The sequence below is a fragment of the Lissotriton vulgaris genome, chromosome 4_1 (genome assembly GCF_964263255.1).
Source record: "Lissotriton vulgaris chromosome 4_1, aLisVul1.2, whole genome shotgun sequence".
Taxonomy (NCBI): domain Eukaryota; kingdom Metazoa; phylum Chordata; class Amphibia; order Caudata; family Salamandridae; genus Lissotriton; species Lissotriton vulgaris.
In genome coordinates, this window is record NC_141691.1 from 596067066 (window position 1) to 596085108 (window position 18043).

An 18043-nucleotide genomic window follows, 5' to 3' on the forward strand; every position below is an offset into this window, starting at 1 on the left:
CATTTACCAACGGCCCGCCATGGCCGGGATGAGGAGCTCCACTCCGAGGGCGGATCGAGGTTTTCCTGCCACTGGAGGCTGAGGCGAGGAAACGACATTCGCCTGTCAGCACAACGACCCCTGAATTGTCAGCAGAGTTGAAGATCTCCCTCGCCACCTACTCAAGGTTTTAAAGGACAGCTAAACATGAAGGAATGCCAAACCTACTCAAGGGCATAACGCATCACTCACCTTACAGGACTGCAAATCCCACAAGTCCTGGCGCTGCTAACTCCTCCCACTCAGGGCGGTCGACGCCCATTGATCAAATAAAAATGTGTTTGAACATTGTAAGGTGAACTTGGCATCTTCTTTCCTCAGTCCATGATTAAGGGGCGTGTTTAGGCCCCGAAACGCGTCGGACTTATCTCTCCTCTACTCATGAGGGAATCGAGGCTCTGCATTGGGTGCCACACTGAAGCCGGAGGCTCGGGCCGCTGTGGTGAGCCCTCATCGAAGCGCTTGCGCTCTTGCTCAAACATTTACCAACGGCCCGCCATGGCCGGGATGAGGAGCTCCACTCCGAGGGCGGATCGAGGTTTTCCTGCCACTGGAGGCTGAGGCGAGGAAACGACATTCGCCTGTCAGCACAACGACCCCTGAATTGTCAGCAGAGTTGAAGATCTCCCTCGCCACCTACTCAAGGTTTTAAAGGACAGCTAAACATGAAGGAATGCCAAACCTACTCAAGGGCATAACGCATCACTCACCTTACAGGACTGCAAATCCCACAAGTCCTGGCGCTGCTAACTCCTCCCACTCAGGGCGGTCGACGCCCATTGATCAAATAAAAATGTGTTTGAACATTGTAAGGTGAACTTGGCATCTTCTTTCCTCAGTCCATGATTAAGGGGCGTGTTTAGGCCCCGAAACGCGTCGGACTTATCTCTCCTCTACTCATGAGGGAATCGAGGCTCTGCATTGGGTGCCACACTGAAGCCGGAGGCTCGGGCCGCTGTGGTGAGCCCTCATCGAAGCGCTTGCGCTCTTGCTCAAATATATATATATATATATATATATATATATATATATATTCACTGAAAAAACCATAGGTTATAGACCATATATAGTTAGGAATTAGCATTTACAAAACCATAAAAATTCACTTAAAAAAACATAGGTTATAGACCATATACAGTTAGGGATTAGCATTTACAAAACCTTATTTTATTCGCACAAAACCATTGAAATTCTCATATATAGTTAGTTGCACTAACTATATATCGTGCACCCGCAATCCACTGCTGATGATGTCACATATTACATCATTCATGACAAGGTCAGTGACATCACTGATGACATCATCCAGTGACTGTATGTTTCTGTAAAGTTAAAATATGTCTTACATATTGAAGAATGAGTGGATGTATAAGTGTCTGGAGGAAGGTTTTAGTAGGTGCATGACTGACTGTATGAGAGAGTGATTCAATGTGTCTCACTGAGTGCATGGGTTAGTGACTAAACTGTCTTAATTTGTGCATCATTATTTCTGTTGTTCTGTAAACTGCTGCATGTGTTAATCAGTAGCTATATGAGTAACTATATGGGTTATTGATTGGTTGCCCGAGTATTTGTATGGGAGACTGAGTATGTGTGTGGGTGGCTGGGAGGTGTATAACTCTGTGCATAGATGTGTGACCAGTTGATTCACTAGATGTATGGTTTCAAAACTGCATGTGGAAACAGCTGTATGCGTGGTTGACTGTGTGAATGAGTGTATTGATGAGTGAATGGATATCTCAGTGCTGTATGTCAAAGTAAGTACATATGTTAAACACAGTACATGTGAGAGTTGACATATGTAAATAACTGTGCATAAGAGCCAGTGAATGTGTGAGTGGCTGTATGGATCATTGTGAACTTCAATCAAGGATTTTATAAAAGAGTAAATCTGTGTTAGTATATGTTTGAATAAGTAAGGTGTGTATAATTGTATAGTTGAGGAAATGGAGGTGTGATTGATTCTTTGCATGACTGACTAGGTGTGTGAGTAACTCCATGGATGAGTGACAGTCTGTAAGTGTCTGTTTACACTGAGTGTATCTAAGGTTATATTAGAGTCTGAAGAGGTTCATCGTATTATCACATGAATGATGTCATCAGTGATGTTGTCAGTGATGTCATTTAAGTTGTCAACAGTGATGTCATCAGTGATGTCACTGACCATGTCATGAATGATGTAATATGTGACATCATCAGCAGTGGATTGCGGGTGCGCGATATATAGTTAGTGCAACTAACTATATATGCAAATTTCAATGGTTTTGTGTGACTAAAATAAGGTTTTGTAAATGCTAATCCCTAACTATATATGGTCTATAACCTGTGGTTTTTTCAGTGAATTTTTATGGTTTTGTAAATTCTAATTCCTAACTATATATGGTAAATATTATTGCGTTACAACATTCAAGACATCTACAGAAGAGATGGTGTGCACTTCCCCGATGAAGGGAATAGAATATTCGTCCTTTATTTAAAAGTGTGCATTGGAACATACTTTTAGTTACCTAAATTAGCGACAGAACCCAATAGCTCTTTTCAGAGCTACCCTACCTCTGATTATTCAAAACGTTTATCTTTTTCTTACTTTTTTTTTTCACCAAAGTACGCTCCCCGGTTCGCTTACCGGTGCGCGTACCGGGCGCTCCCCCGCAAAATGTTTCAATTTTTATTTTTTTTGTTTTTGCATGTATCAGCATCCTAATCCCCCCTCCGAAAACCTAGAGGGTCACAAAGTGTCTTCCGTGCCCCCTTCTACCCATTCCGAACATTGTTTGTCCTCCATCTTGTGTCTCAATTCTACCGATATTCAAAATGGAGGACTCCCGTAACGCTGCCGGTTCGCGTACCGGGGAGCGCACCGGTAAGCGCTCGATAAAAAAAGGTTGGAAAGTAATTTACAGAAAAACCACTACAGACACTTTCATCAAATATAGAATAGCCCCTACTACATAGCAGTCCCTACCATTTCCCCAAATTTGATGGAATTCCATTGAGAACATTATGCTGTAAGCCTCACTAAATATCCTGAGGTAAATTACCTAACAAAAACACTTATGAAGTGTTAGAATTGACAACCAATCAAAATGCTACTTTCAATATCTTCTAATATTTCATGACATTTGATTGGTTAAGTACCTGAATATATTTAAAGAAAGAGAGAGAAACACAGCCATTTTGACTACTACTTCCTGAAGTACATATCAAGTGCATTTCAACTGAGAACTTAAACTTCTATTTGAAAGGTAAGATGTTATTTTAAAAACTGAAGTATGTTCTGTACTTTAAGTTAATTAGGAAAACATTTTCTGATAGTTATATACTATCCCTCTGTAATACTTATAGAATAAGATAGACTTCTCTGTTTTAGTTATGGATTCAGTTAGGCTTGTCTGGTATAATTAAGAATTGACTTAGACTTTATCACATACATTTTTTGATATTTCTACTTCCAGTCTAATACCATACACTGCCCAAAGAAAAAATCACTGTTTAAAAAACCACACTACCTGTCTGTACTTAAACCCAACAGTGCCCTATCTGTACTGATATATTTTTTTTAAATTCATTTTACAGCACAAAAATGGAAGGAGAGAAAAAAATAACGTGGAAATTGTTGCAGAATGCAACAAAGATACAGAAAATGAATCAGAATTCTTTGATGAATCACTGGACATAGAACTTCTGCAATGTGTTGAATCTGTGGATTTCCTAATTGAAAATGAGACAAATTCTGACAAAGAATTATTAGAAGTTCTTTTTAATTTTGAAAACAAATCAGAAAAATAAATTTACATATAATAATTCAAAAATTGTTTGAGACATTATTCATTTTTATATGTATTTTTTAAACTAGTAGCAAATTGATTATAATGTAAAATTAGACTTTAAATATACTGTGCAACTTTAAGTTTGCTCATAGTTACTTCCTTTCTTCCACTATATCATCTCCAATGTGTATTTAACATCTCTTTATCATCTCCTGCCTCCATGGTGTTTCTGCTTTCCTGACAGACTACGCTATGAATTCCATATACCACAATAACTTCTGAAACAACATGCAAGATATCTACAAAGGAAACAATGTATTTTTATTTTTAGACTCTGCATTGGTACCTACATGTTGGTACTTAAATAAAAAAAAAAAAAAAATTAAAAAAAAGAACAATCAATAAACATACAATATTTGAACATTCTTTCATCCTATTTTCCCAATATTACGCTTCCCTGTGCGCGTACCGAGCGCTCCCCAGCAAAAAAAACGATATAAAAATTATTATTTTTTAACCCCGCGAGGCCCTTTTAAAGCCCCCTCATCAAACCTAGGGGGTCAGGGAGGATGTACTCTGCCCCCTTATGCTCATTTCCCCCTTTGTTTTTGCCACATCTTGTGTCTCTATCCTACCAAGACACAAGATGGCGTCCGCTCCGGACTGTTTCGAATGTTGACAGGCACCCGACAGCCAATCAGCTTTGCTTCGCTAACCGGAGCGCTGTCACAGATATATCTGTTTTTAAAACCTTAATTTCTCAAAATCCACTGAAGCACATATATTGAGACATAGCAAAGGCACGTCGGGCAAACCATATCTACAATTTTGCCAAGTTTCGTGTAAATCCATTCAGCCGTTCGAGCTAAAAGTGATTCCAACCGCCCTATGGAAAAATGAATGGGAAAAACGCGTTTTGGGAACCCCCTTTTTTCTCGGTCCCCCCTTGACGAAACCCCCCCCCCCAAATTTTCAGGGGCTGCTCAGAAACAAAATGTGCGATTTTCCTGAAACTTTCAGTCAATTCCGTCCACAAACGCCAAAGTTATTCGACATAGAATTTTCAAAAATCCCATAGGAAAAAAATCCTAACTATATATACCTACTGGCGACCGCCAGTAGGTAATATATGCCAAGGTTTATTGAAGAAAGAATGCATTTACAAGTGCCTAAATAAATTATTTCATAGGTGCGTGACTACCTGTATAAGTGAGTGATTGTAACATGACAGAAGGAACCCAATTTACTGGGTTCAGAGACCTAGCTTGTGTTGTGGTCACTGATCAAATTTTGTCAGTAAAGTGTCCCCTCACTCACCGGGATTTCCCCACGGTGACATGCTTCATCATTGGGGCCATCCCAGTTCTCTACGAAAAGGGGCGTGCTAAGACTTGCGAACTACGTTGGAGCATTTGGTTGTGAAGGACTATGTGTGGTGCAAGTGAGAATGTGGTGGAGTGGGTGTGAGTGATTTAAAAATACGTGCTAGTGGGCCTCAACAATTTTATTTGCTCTTAGGTTGGTATAATAAAATGGGGTATGACACTGCATTTTAACCTATAATGAGGATTAAATCAGTGTTCGGTCGACATGTTTCAAGCTTTCCTCTAGCTTTTCTTCAGGACCATACAGGGACCAGCCCTATATTTGCCACACCTATAAGCCCCTAATTGGGGTATAAGTATTAAATTAAATGAACAACATGTAACGTTGCTAAATCTAAAACATGCTTATCATACATACGTTTGTACTGTTTTGCTGTTTATGTTTTTGTGCCTATTAGCACTTCATGATCTCTAGTAGGGGGCAGGATCACCTTATGGAAACATTGTTCCTTGACGGTGAAACCGCATCAAAATACCTAATCATTACCCCTCCGGACCGCATCTTGAAGATGCGGTCCGGAGGGGACACTAGAAAGAATTTTTTCTTTCTTTTTGGTCTTTACTGACAAAATTTGATCAGTGACCACAACACAAGCTAGGTCTCTGAACCCAGTAAGTTGGGTTCCTATTGTCATGTTACGTCCCTGGAGGCTGACCTACTCTTTCAGTTCCTCCTTCTCCCTCCTCTTACAGTAAGTGAGTAATTGTTGGGTTAGTGACTAAACTGTGTGAAAGTCTGTATTAGTCTCTCCATTGGTCTGTAAACAACTGAATGGGCTGCTGAATAGCTACATGAGTGTGTATATAGGTTTTTGATTTCTTGTCTGAGTATCTGTATGAGTCCCTGAGTGTCTGTGTGGGTGGGTGGGTGTATGACTCTGAGCATAGATGTCTGACTGGGTGATTCGGTGGTTGTATAGATTAAAAAGTGAATCTGGGAACGGCTGTATGGGTGAGTTAATGTGTCTATGGGTGTGTTGGTGAGTGAATAAATGTCTCAGTAGTATATCTGTGACTAAATACATATGTTTTAAGCCACTATATGTGAGTGTTGGAGTATATAAATTAGTGTATGTGAGACTAAGTTATTTGAAGAGTGGGTGTATAAATAAGTGTCTGCTTCTATCAGTGGTTGTATAAGACAGTAAATATGTGTTAGTATCTGTATAAATAAGTGATGTGGTATGTCTATAAATCACCGAGTTGGTGTGTATAACTGTATACATGATTAAATGGGTATATGATTGATTCTTTGCATTACTGGCTTGGTGTGTGAGTAACTCTATGGACGACTGCCAGAGTGTGGCTGTATGTATAGATGTATGAGTACATATTATAGTCCTGTATTGATGAGTAACTACATGTATCAGTGACTGGATGTGTGTGTAGACCTAGGAAATAGTGAGTTCTATGCAGTATATGGCATACTTCTGTGTATGTTTCAAAAATAGTAATCAGCATTTTAGAATGGGTTTATCAGAATTTATATTAGAGCATCAGTATGTGTATCAGATTGTCATGTGGATGATGTCATGAGTGTTGTCATGAGTGATGTAATTTGAGATGTCATCAGTGATGTCACTGACCATGTCATGAGTGATGTAATATGTGACATCATCACCAGAGCATTGCGGGCACGCGAGTTGTGGTTTGCTAAACTAACTATAACAGGCAAATTTCTCTGGTTTTATATGAGTCAAATGTTCAACTAACTATAACGTCCCTGAAAACTATGTTTTCTTTAGTGAATTTCTAAGGTTTTTTAAATGCTAATGCCTAACTATAACATACCTGAAACCTATGTTTTTTTCAGTGAATTTCTAAGGTTTTTTCAATGTTAATTTCGTATTTTAATGTTTCTAAAACCTATATGTTTTCAAATATTTTTTTTAATATTTTGGAACTCTATTATACTTCTTTTTTTAGCTTTAATAATTATGTAATGTTTTATATCGTTTCAACAAAACATGTATAGTTTTTTGGGGGGGAGGAAACTGCACTCCCATACCGGTAGCGTGCCAAGCTCCAACACCACATGAATACTATCCACCATATTGCTAAACTCGTAAATGATGTGCATTTCATATCCGACGACTTCGTATCACCCCATCCCACGTAACATCATATACGCATGAAGTCACCCCAGGTGCTACTTTGGTATCTGACGGGTATGCAGTACCAAGTCACACGTTACGTCATGTACGAATGGGGTCACGCCAGCTGTGCTTTGTGTATGCGATGAGTACACGCTGCCAGGCCCTGTGTTATGTCACAGACGTAAAGTATCGCGCCGGGTACTCATTCCCTTTTTTGTTTTGTCTCAAAAGTATATCTAAATAACTTTACACAGTATATGAGAGCAAGCGATACTCTAAAATATTTTAAATATACATGTATTTCTAACTGTAATAAACTAATATAATGATAAATATATTTTGTCAAAATCGCGTCGGATGCGGCCTCTTTTCGCGCTCGGTGCGCGATTGCCATGTGACCTTAAAAAAAAGGTTTGATTGGTTCATAACATTTCCCATTGTAACAGTTTGACGACCACACCCATTTTAAACATTCGCTCTACAGCATTTGATGAGAGACACCTCTTCTGCTTAGAAAGCTTTTTTGAAAAGTGTTTTCCTGTATACACATATCTTATACTACACACAACATGCAAGGATCATCTTGATCAATATTCATGCTCTGTAAATTAGCCTTCCACTTGTGATTGCCATGCATCTCAAATGTTCCATTAAAAAAGAAATATGTGTTACACGATGCCCCTGATTTATTATGCTCCCTTTCGGCCTTGGTATTCGTGACTCTACGAAGTATTAGGAGCCACGGGCAGAGTGCACTTCCTAGATCACATGTGAAAAACAGTAAACAGCAATGTGTAGATTTATTTTACTGTACACTCTGTTGTCAGCTTTACCAATATAGTAGTGTGTTATATGTGAGACTTTCAGATTCACATTTGACATGCATTGCTTTACTGTAATGAGTGTTATCACTGTGTATGACATAGCCTCACTGCTGATCCATCCTCCATCCGAGCACATTCACATGTATACGCTTCGCGATAGCAACACTTTCAATAATACTGCACACCATTAACATGCATGTCTGCGCATATCCACAACCTTGACAACAACATGTAATGTTCACCATTCAATCTTTTCAAACACCATCTCATTAACAAAAGTTTCCGCCCTCCCGACACATGTTACACTAATCTAAATTGCAAAATCTGCGAGGTCAAAACTACAAAAGAAACACACGTAAGTACACTTCCTGGCAAAACAGGAACTGAACAGCGCCCAGGTCCCTGGATAATTATTCACACCCCGCTGGCCTGGCGTACACAAGTCCAGCCCACTTTGCGTACGTATACATAGGATAACCACGACGCCACACGTCCCTCTTCTTCCACACTGCATCAGGTGATATGCCGCATCCACCTCGCATATCACAATGAGCAATCAAAAAAAGAAATGGATCCATGAGGTGTACACCTTTGTGGCAATCAACACAGGCTCTAAATTGTGAGCACTACTACCCGTTGTCTACAAAAGGGATCCATGAGGTGTACACTATCCTGCAATCAACACTCCATCTGAATTGTGAGCACTGCTGCCCGTAGTGTTTGCTAACACAACAATGACAGCAGGTAAGCAGAGCGGCCTCGGTGCACAGGGCCTCCAATTGAGCGTGGTGCGGTGGGGCGGGTGAGGTGCGAACCAACGATGTTACTGTGCGTAATGATGTGATCTCTGACCTAATTCAGTCTCATCTCTGTCTCATTTTAAAGACCTGCTGGACCGTACTGTAGGCCTGAGCCAGCGGGCAGCGCTGCCCGACAGACACCTCTTGAGCGCGGTGCTGCAGGAGGGGTGGGTGCATCACCCTGATTGCGCATTTGCGAAAAAGCGATGTTGCCGTGCGTAATGATGTGATCTCTGATCTCATTCATTCACATCTGTCTCATTTTAAGGACCTCCTGGACCGTACTGTAGACCTGAGCCAGCTGGCAGTGCTACCCCACAGACATGTGGCATTGGTTTTTAGGACACTGTAGTTAGCTGGTTTCTAAGTGTACATGCACACAGGCTTCCATCACTGAATTACACGCGCACATCATGCTTCTAGCATGCGCTCTGTCCTTTATATGTGAACCTTGGTATAACATATTATTATTTAAACCTGTGTATTCTCATGCACGCCAACTCCTCTTTGAACCACGATTACCACTAACAGTTGGTAGATCGTACTTCACAAACGAAGGATACACTCAACTCCTATTTTCTATCAAGCTTGAAATAAACCTTCTTTTACCTCCAGCCGTTTCCACCATTAAATTATTTCTCCCTTTTCAGACATTCTATTGATTGCCTCAAGAAGGGCAGAACGGGCGCTGACCGCGCAATGATGCCCTGGGCATTCTGACACCTTCCATCGTGGTATCAAGACACCGTCCCTGACCGGAGACCTGGTCTACCCTACAAACGTACCCCAGACTCGGAGCTTGCTCCAACACGTTGTGGGACACACCGGTGGTGGCAGGTGAGCAGTGAAACCTTGGTGTGCAAGACCTTCAATTGAGCATCGTGCGGGGGAAGGGGCTAGGGTGAAGCACCCTGGTTGCACAGGTGCATGCAAGCGATTTTCCCATAGCTAATAATGTACGCCTATATTATCAAAGAACGGCGATAACATTATCTCCACTTTAGTGGCAGGAAACTGCTGCTAAAGTGGCTATAAGGTGGCTATAATTCATAATATGCCCTTATGAATTCCCGTAGAAGCCCAGGTTCACACCAAAAGCTGGGCTTCTATGGAAATTCACAAGGGCATATTATCAACCCCTTATCGCTGCTTTAGCAGCAGTTACCTGCCGCTAAAGCAGCGATAATGTTATCGCCATTCCTTGATGATATGGTCCATAATCTCTGGCCTCATGTGTTTCATTTTAAGGACTTGCTGTACCACACTCTTTTTCGCAGACCCCAGCATCCTAGACAAATGGGTGACGGGAGGGAAAACACTAAGGGCTGGGTGCAGTAGGGACCCCAGCATCCAAGACAAACAGGTGACGGGAGGGTAAACACTAAGGGCTGGATGCAGTGGGCTAACACTCTGTCTCCTCCTCCCTCTCTTCTTTTGACTCTCCCTCCCCTTCTCCCTTCCACCCACTTCCCCTCACTTCCATTCTCACTATTGTCCTTTCATTTGGACTACCTTTGTAGGTTTCCTACGCTGCTTCCACTGGAGTCCAAACCACTTTTTTTTATTGTACTCTTTCTTCTATTAAAGTACCTTTCTATTTATTTGTGTTTTAATAAAGGTTACTTTTTTCAAAAAAATAACGGAGTGTATAGGTCTTCTTTTTCTGACAACACTTGCCTATTATTTATCATGAAAATCATCTGTTTATAGTAGATTTTAAGGACAAACGTATCTAATATTAGAGTGCACCTACTAAACATAATGTAACTATTAGACAAATGAAGCCTGGGTAATTGTACAACTGCAAGAGTTCTAAGAGTTTTTCACTTTATAACACCAAAAGTACTGCCCGTGTGATTATCGAACAAATAAGGCACTGAGTATTCAGGGACTGCCAAGGCCCACCCTGAATATTTAAATAAAGCCCCGGAGTGTGGCAATCCCAGGACTTCAGTTGGCCTCAAACCCCCCGAAGAATTAGTAAACAATACCAGGGAAGGTGGCGGTTCTCTAGGCTATAAAACGTCTCTGTGCCCTTCCAAATTTACATGTGTCATTAAGATCCCTAGTCCTACAAAGACCCCGCAATATAATAATTGGATTGGCCTCATTTAAAAGAACGGGTGAGACCCCGCTTTTTTTTGTTTTGTTTCTGTTTTTTTCTCCATTTTTACCATCCGCATCCCCTCTATTAAAGCGATACAAGGTTTTCCTCTTCTGCTTCAAGTAGTTAAACAAGTATTTGCTATCACAGTGTGGAAGCCATGCACCTGCTCTCTAATAGCAAACACAAATGTCCAGCGAATGCACTCCCCGGGACATTGTATGCCCTGCACCTGACATGTCGCCCTCCCTAGTACCATGATGCATTTGTTAGTATAAATGCATACTAACACTACTTACACACGTGTAGTTCAGCAACCAGAATGTAGTGAAGAAGCAGAAAAAGCGCAAAATATAAATCCTACCAGAAGTCGGATGATAGTTCAATGATGTAACGACCCTGACATGAGTAGAAACAGCTACATGAACGCAAGCAATTTGGAGATATTGCTGAGTGTTGCTTTTTTTTTACCTTCTCCTGCTCGCCGCCAAATTTATGTAGTGAAGTGGCAGACAGCAGTGGATCCAATAAGTAGATTTATTACAAGAAAACAAGACACCTGAAGCAACCACCAACAGGAGCAGACAGAAAGGCAACCATATTCTCCAGCACCGTGTACAAACTCCACAAGGTTCCCCTCATGACAGCCCTACATTCTAACATTACATACTTAATTTCTAGTATAATTACATACTAACATTCTACTTTGACTTACATCGGAATACTACACAGAGCACATGACTTTACAGCAATGAGCTCATGGTTTCATCCACAAGTCTTGAGACCAGTAGGGGTAAGTATTTCGCTTCCCACTCCCTATATTGTATAAACGTAAACTAACACTTCTTCCACAGGTATGCTACAGCGCCCAGAGCACATAACTTTACAGCAATGAGCTCACAATTTAGGCTCATGGTTTAATCCCCGAGTCGTCACACCAGTAGGGGTGAGTAGCTCGTTTCCCACTCCCTATATACTATAAACGCATACTAACACTACTACACACTTATACTACAGCGGCTAGTATCCTAAAGCACCCAGAGTCCATCACTTTATAACAATCAGCTCGGTTTGATCCCCAAGATTTCACACTGGTAGGCGTGAGTACTTCGCTTCCCACTTCCAGTATAGTATAAACGAATCGTACAGGTCAGTAGTTCGCTTCCCACTCCCTGTATGTTATAAACGCCTACTAACACTACTTACATATGTATACTACAGCGACCAGAGCCCACCCTTTTACAGCAATCACCGCGATTTCATCCCCAAGTCTTCACACCGGTAGGCGTAACTACTTCGCTTCCCGTATACTATCAACACACAGTAGCGGTCAGTAATTCGCTTCCCAATTTCTGTATGGTATAAATGCCTACTAACACTACTTGCACATGTATGCTACAAACACCAGACCACATCACTTTACAGTCAGCCTGGGCGTAGTTCACAAAGTAGCGCTACGTGCAGCTGTGGAAAGTGCACTTCGCACTACGCGAACTGGGTAGTGCGCTGTTCGCGATGATTGCACAGTGCCGGATGCTTGTCTACACTGTGCAATCATTGAAAACGGCATCTTGCACAGTGCGAACTGTCTTTTAATGCCGCTCGAGTAGATTTTTACTCCAGCGGCAGCTTTCTCAACACGACTGGTAATTTCTCATCGCGAGCGGTCGTGATTATACATGACCACTCGCAATGAGAAACCTGACCTCCCCGTGTTGAGAATCTTGCCGGAAGATTTATTTTCCACGCTCACGAATGAGGAAAAAGTCTCGCCGGGATGTCATTTTTCTTGCTCGTGGTTGCCAACTTGACATTGAGGACCATGAGCAAGCAAAAAATGACCGCTGCACTATGCTACGCTAAGTGTGTTTGCACTGTGCTGTGTGCAATTAGCGTAGTGCGAAGTAGCGCAAACTTTGCAAACTACGCGAGCGTAGCGTAGTGCTTTGCCCAGGGTTAATTTACAGCAATGACCTCACTGTTTAGACTCTCGCTTTCAGACCCAAGTGTAGCACCATATCATATCAGCACCATGCCACTCTGAGCAACACCGCACTTTCAGACCGGTAACAGTGATAACTACCCACTGGTGACCGCCAGTAGGTAATAAAGTACAAATTAGAATAGTTCCTTGATACTTTTAGCTTTCAAAACTTCTCTCTATTACTGTCTTTCTAAATTTCCATATAAATAATTTTATTAATATTCAAGTACACATAGAAGTCAGAAATGCAATTTATTCTATCAACTCACTTTCTAAAACATTCTACAACACGCGGAGGTTAAAAGTTCATCAATTCTTTTAAACCTAACGATATTGTTTTGCAACATTTTCTCAAACATCTAACGGCACGTTCAGGTTAAAAGTTCACAATTGTTTGAAGTTCGAACAGTGCCTTCCAAATACAAGTAGCAGGTGTGGTTAAGTTGAGCAAATTTTATCCTGTACTCCACGTGCAAACTGCTTTTTCTTAACCAATCAAAAAGATGCTTTTCCACAAAACGAATGTGTACCCTACTTTTAAAAAACAATGCTTTTCATCTCCCAATCAGGTACCGTTTTGTATGCGAAAAGAAACTAGTTCTCCATCTTTAAAAATGTCTCTTATTCTACGAAAGAACTGCAAAAGCTACAGACATCTTTCCATACCGTCCAGCCATACCTTCAAAATGCTAGTGTGGATCGTAGGACATAGCTATGTTTTCTGCTGCAAGAGGTATGCAGAACAGAGACATATTGACTTGGACCTAGGTTTACAAAATGTGGACATTAAATGGTTTGGACAGAGAGGATTGTAGTGGCACCAATTGTTGCCATTGGTTAAAACCTGTTTGCATCTCCAACACCCTGACCTCATGATTGTGGACTGTGGTGGAAACGACCTAGGCACATTGACTGCGGTAGATTTGGAAATGCTTATGAAAGACACCTTTGGACAATTGATGTTACTTTTGCCTCAAACTGTCTTTGTATATTCCAATATCTGTCAAAGACAGAAGTGGAAATGGTCCAAACAATTTTGTCCTCAGATTGAAAAATCTTGGAAGAAAGTCAACAAAGCTGTGTCTGCAAACCTCAGAGACCACAAAATGGGCTCCATCTACAACAACAACATATGTTTTGATATGGCGGATATATACAGAAGTGATGGAGTACACTTCACAGATCAGGGAAACTGAGTTTTCCTGAATAACTTGAAGCTGTGCATCCGCACTTATATGTAGCTCCAACTAATGAACACAAGGGCTCTTTTTAGAGCCACCCTATAACTTACAACTTAGGCCCACTATTTTAGAGCCAGATAACGGCAACTCCCGGACCCTCGACAAAATGTATTCTCCACACAGCTGTGGCGCAGCGGGCAGACCATCTCACTTTGCAGCACAGACCTCTCGCTTTGATCCCCGGGGAGTAGTTGGCACTTTAAAAATACCGTATTGATTTACCTTTGCACTCCCTATGCAACACCACCTAAGCACCATATACAAGTTGAACACGTGTGGCACAGCTCCCAGAGCACATGACTTCACAGCATACCACACACAGTTCAGGCTCACCGTTTCATCCCCTACTCCAACAGAAGCTCAATTTAACAGCATGACAATCTAGGCAATACCTCACTTAATTTCCATACCCCGCACTTTCAGACGGGTAGGGGTCAGTAGTTCAGCGACTTTACCCCCAGTCCGTCGGCATCCTAGCTTACACCCCAAGGGCCATCACACCCATAGCAGTGAGTAGTTAGCACTTCACAAATACCGAATTGATTTGATACACGCAAATTTACCTTTGCACTCCCTCTATAACGCCCCCTAAGCACCATACACAAGCTACAATGTTCAAAACAAAAGTTCATCCAAGTAGCTATAACTACATGCTGACACTACTTCCACAACTGTAGTGCAGCAACCACAGCACATGACTCCACAGCATAAGACACACAATTTGGGCTCATGCTTTAGTCCTCGAATCCCTCACCAGCTCACCTTACAAGCATCAGACTCGAGGCAACACCTCACAGAGGTTACAGTGCTACTACCCTTCTCTTTCCCACTTTTTATCCCTTTTTCCCCTTACTTGCTTCAATGGAATCACAAAATGGCGGCCAACACTTCCTAGTTGCAACCGAATGCACCATTCGCAGCCAATCAGCAGCAAGGTCGTGCTCGTAATGCCTCAGCCAATCGGATGTCAGAATTCCCAAATATAGATATCTCTAAATGTTGATATTTCTCAAAAACTACTGAACAAAGTTACACCAAATCAACAAAGGTATGCTTTCTAGACAGAGACCCTTCTCCCTTCCAAATGTGGGGTAATTCCGTTCACCCGTTCGACCTGTAGCCTTGTCTAAAGTTTCCTATGGAAATTAACATGGAGAAAACACTTTTTTCTCGGCTCCCCCCTTAACGAATCTCCCCCAAACTTTCAACATAGGGGATGACATCAACAAAAGAATTCGTTTTGACAATTTCTGGAAGATTCGCCAATCAGCGCCAAAGTAATTGTGAATAGAATGTTGCCATTTTCCTATGGTAACTAGGTCCTAACTGTAACTACCTACTGGCCAGTAGGTAATATATATATTTATATATATATATATATACATATATATATATATATATATATATATATATATATATATATATATATATATATATATATATATATATATATATATATATATATATATATATATATATATATATATATATATATATATATATATATATATGACCTACTGGCGGTCGCCAGTAGGTATATAGAGTTAGGATTTTTTCTCTATGGGATTTATGAAAATTCTATGTCTAATAACTTTGGCGTTTGTGGACGGAATTGGCTGAAATTTTCAGGAAAATGGAACATTTTGTTTCTGAGCAGCCCCTGACAATTTGGGGGGGTTTCATCAAGGGGGGGGCCGAGAAAAAAGGGGGGTCCCAAAACACGTTTTTCCCATGTTAATTTCCATAGGGCGGTTGGCCTCACTTTTAGCTCGAACGGCTGAATGGATTTGCACGAAACTTGGCAAAATTGTAGGGACTGTTAGCCCGATGTGCCTTTGCTAGGTCTCAATATATGTGCTCCAGTGGATTTTGAGTAATTTAGATTCAAAAAAGATATATATCTGGGCGGAGCCTAACCACACATCTGATCTGATTGGCTGTCAGCACTTCATCCAAGAAGTGTTGGCAGCCATCTTGGGACCAATATACATGATAGCACCTCATTAAAAAGCATTGTAGTTAATAGAGGGTTTTAGGACTTTAGTTACATTATAAATCATTTGTTGATGGTACCATACTCGTTTTAGGAATTGTGGTGGGTTCTAAGGTGATTTTACCATGTGAAAAAACCTTCTGCTGTGATATCATGAATATTGTTTGAAAGAAAACTAATATCTCATGGTTTTCCCACAGTGGTTTGGAAGGGGATCTATAAGCTAAACTGAAAGCATATTTTCTGTAAATTCACATTATCTTTCTCAATCATGTGAAAATGAAGTCTGACATTCTCAGTAAAACATGTACATCCAACAAGGACAGAGACTGTCAGTTGATTCCTTTGTGTTCTACTGCAGCCTCCTAGAGTGTTCTAAAGAACAACTAGAGCGCTAACAGTCCTACTTATTACAAAGGTATGGCACACCTGAAGCCATCTTGATTGGAATAAAGTGGTAACTCTTAAAACATTTAATTTAAAAAGAAACAACATGAGGGGGTATATTTTGCCATAGAAAGTATGATTAGTGCTGCAGAATGAAAAATGAGGGCACATTTTGAGTGACTTCTCAAATCCTTTTCTATTTCATTAAAACATTCTGACATGTAGTCTCCCAAAATGGCCACCAGAGACAAAAGAGCCCAAATGTAGCCCAAATATCACCCAGATGTAGCCCAAGTATAGCCCAATGACAGAATGTCCCAGAGTGTTCTAAAGAACAAATAGAGCGCTAACAGTCCTACTTATTACAAAGGTATAGCACACCTGGAGCCATCGTGATGGGAATAAAGTGGTAACTCTTAAAACATTTAATTTAAAAAGGAACAAAATGAGGGGGTATATTATGCAATAGAAGGTATTATTAGTGCTGCAGAAAGAAAAATTAGGGCACATTTTGAGTGACTTTTCAAATCCTCTTCTATTTCATTAAAAAATTCTGACATGCAGACTGAAACATGCACTTTGAATACCAGCAGCAGACGTCCCTGGTGAGCAGTAGCTTTACTACAGTGATCTAATGTGCAACTAGTGTGCTAACATTCAGAATTTATGTCAAATGTGTGACACATCTGAATGCCTTCTTGATGGAACCAAAGTAAACAAGCATTGAAAATGCAATAGATCTCGCCCTTGTTTAAGTTAAAGCCATTCTGTTTGTAATGAGGTGGCTTTTTAGCTTTGCTTTTATTAGTGTTTTTTCAACTTTCATGTAAATAACATGCATCTGTATGCATATAAGTATATGTATGCATGCATTTATGTTTGTATTTATATAGATATACAGATGATATATGTTTATATATGTATGTATATATATATATTCATTAAAAAAACCATAGGCTATAGACCATATATAGTTAGGAATTAGCATTTACAAAACCTTGAAAATTCACTGAAAAAACCATAGGTTATAGAACATATATAGTTAGGAATTAGCATTTACAAAACCTTGAAAATTCACTGAAAAAACCATAGGTTATAGACCATATATAGTTAGGAATTCGCATTTACAAAACCTTATTTTACTCACACAAAACCATTGAAATTCCATATATAGTTAGTTGCACTAACTATATATCGCGCACCCGCAATCCACTGCTGATGATGTCACATATTACATCATTCATGACATGGTCAGTGACATCACTGATGACATCACTGATGACATCTCAAATGACATCACTGATGACATCACTGATGACAACATCCAGTGACTGTATGTTTCTGTAAAGTTAAAATATGTCTTACATATTGAAGAATGAGTGGATGTATAAGTGTCTGGATGAAGGATTTAGTAGGTGCA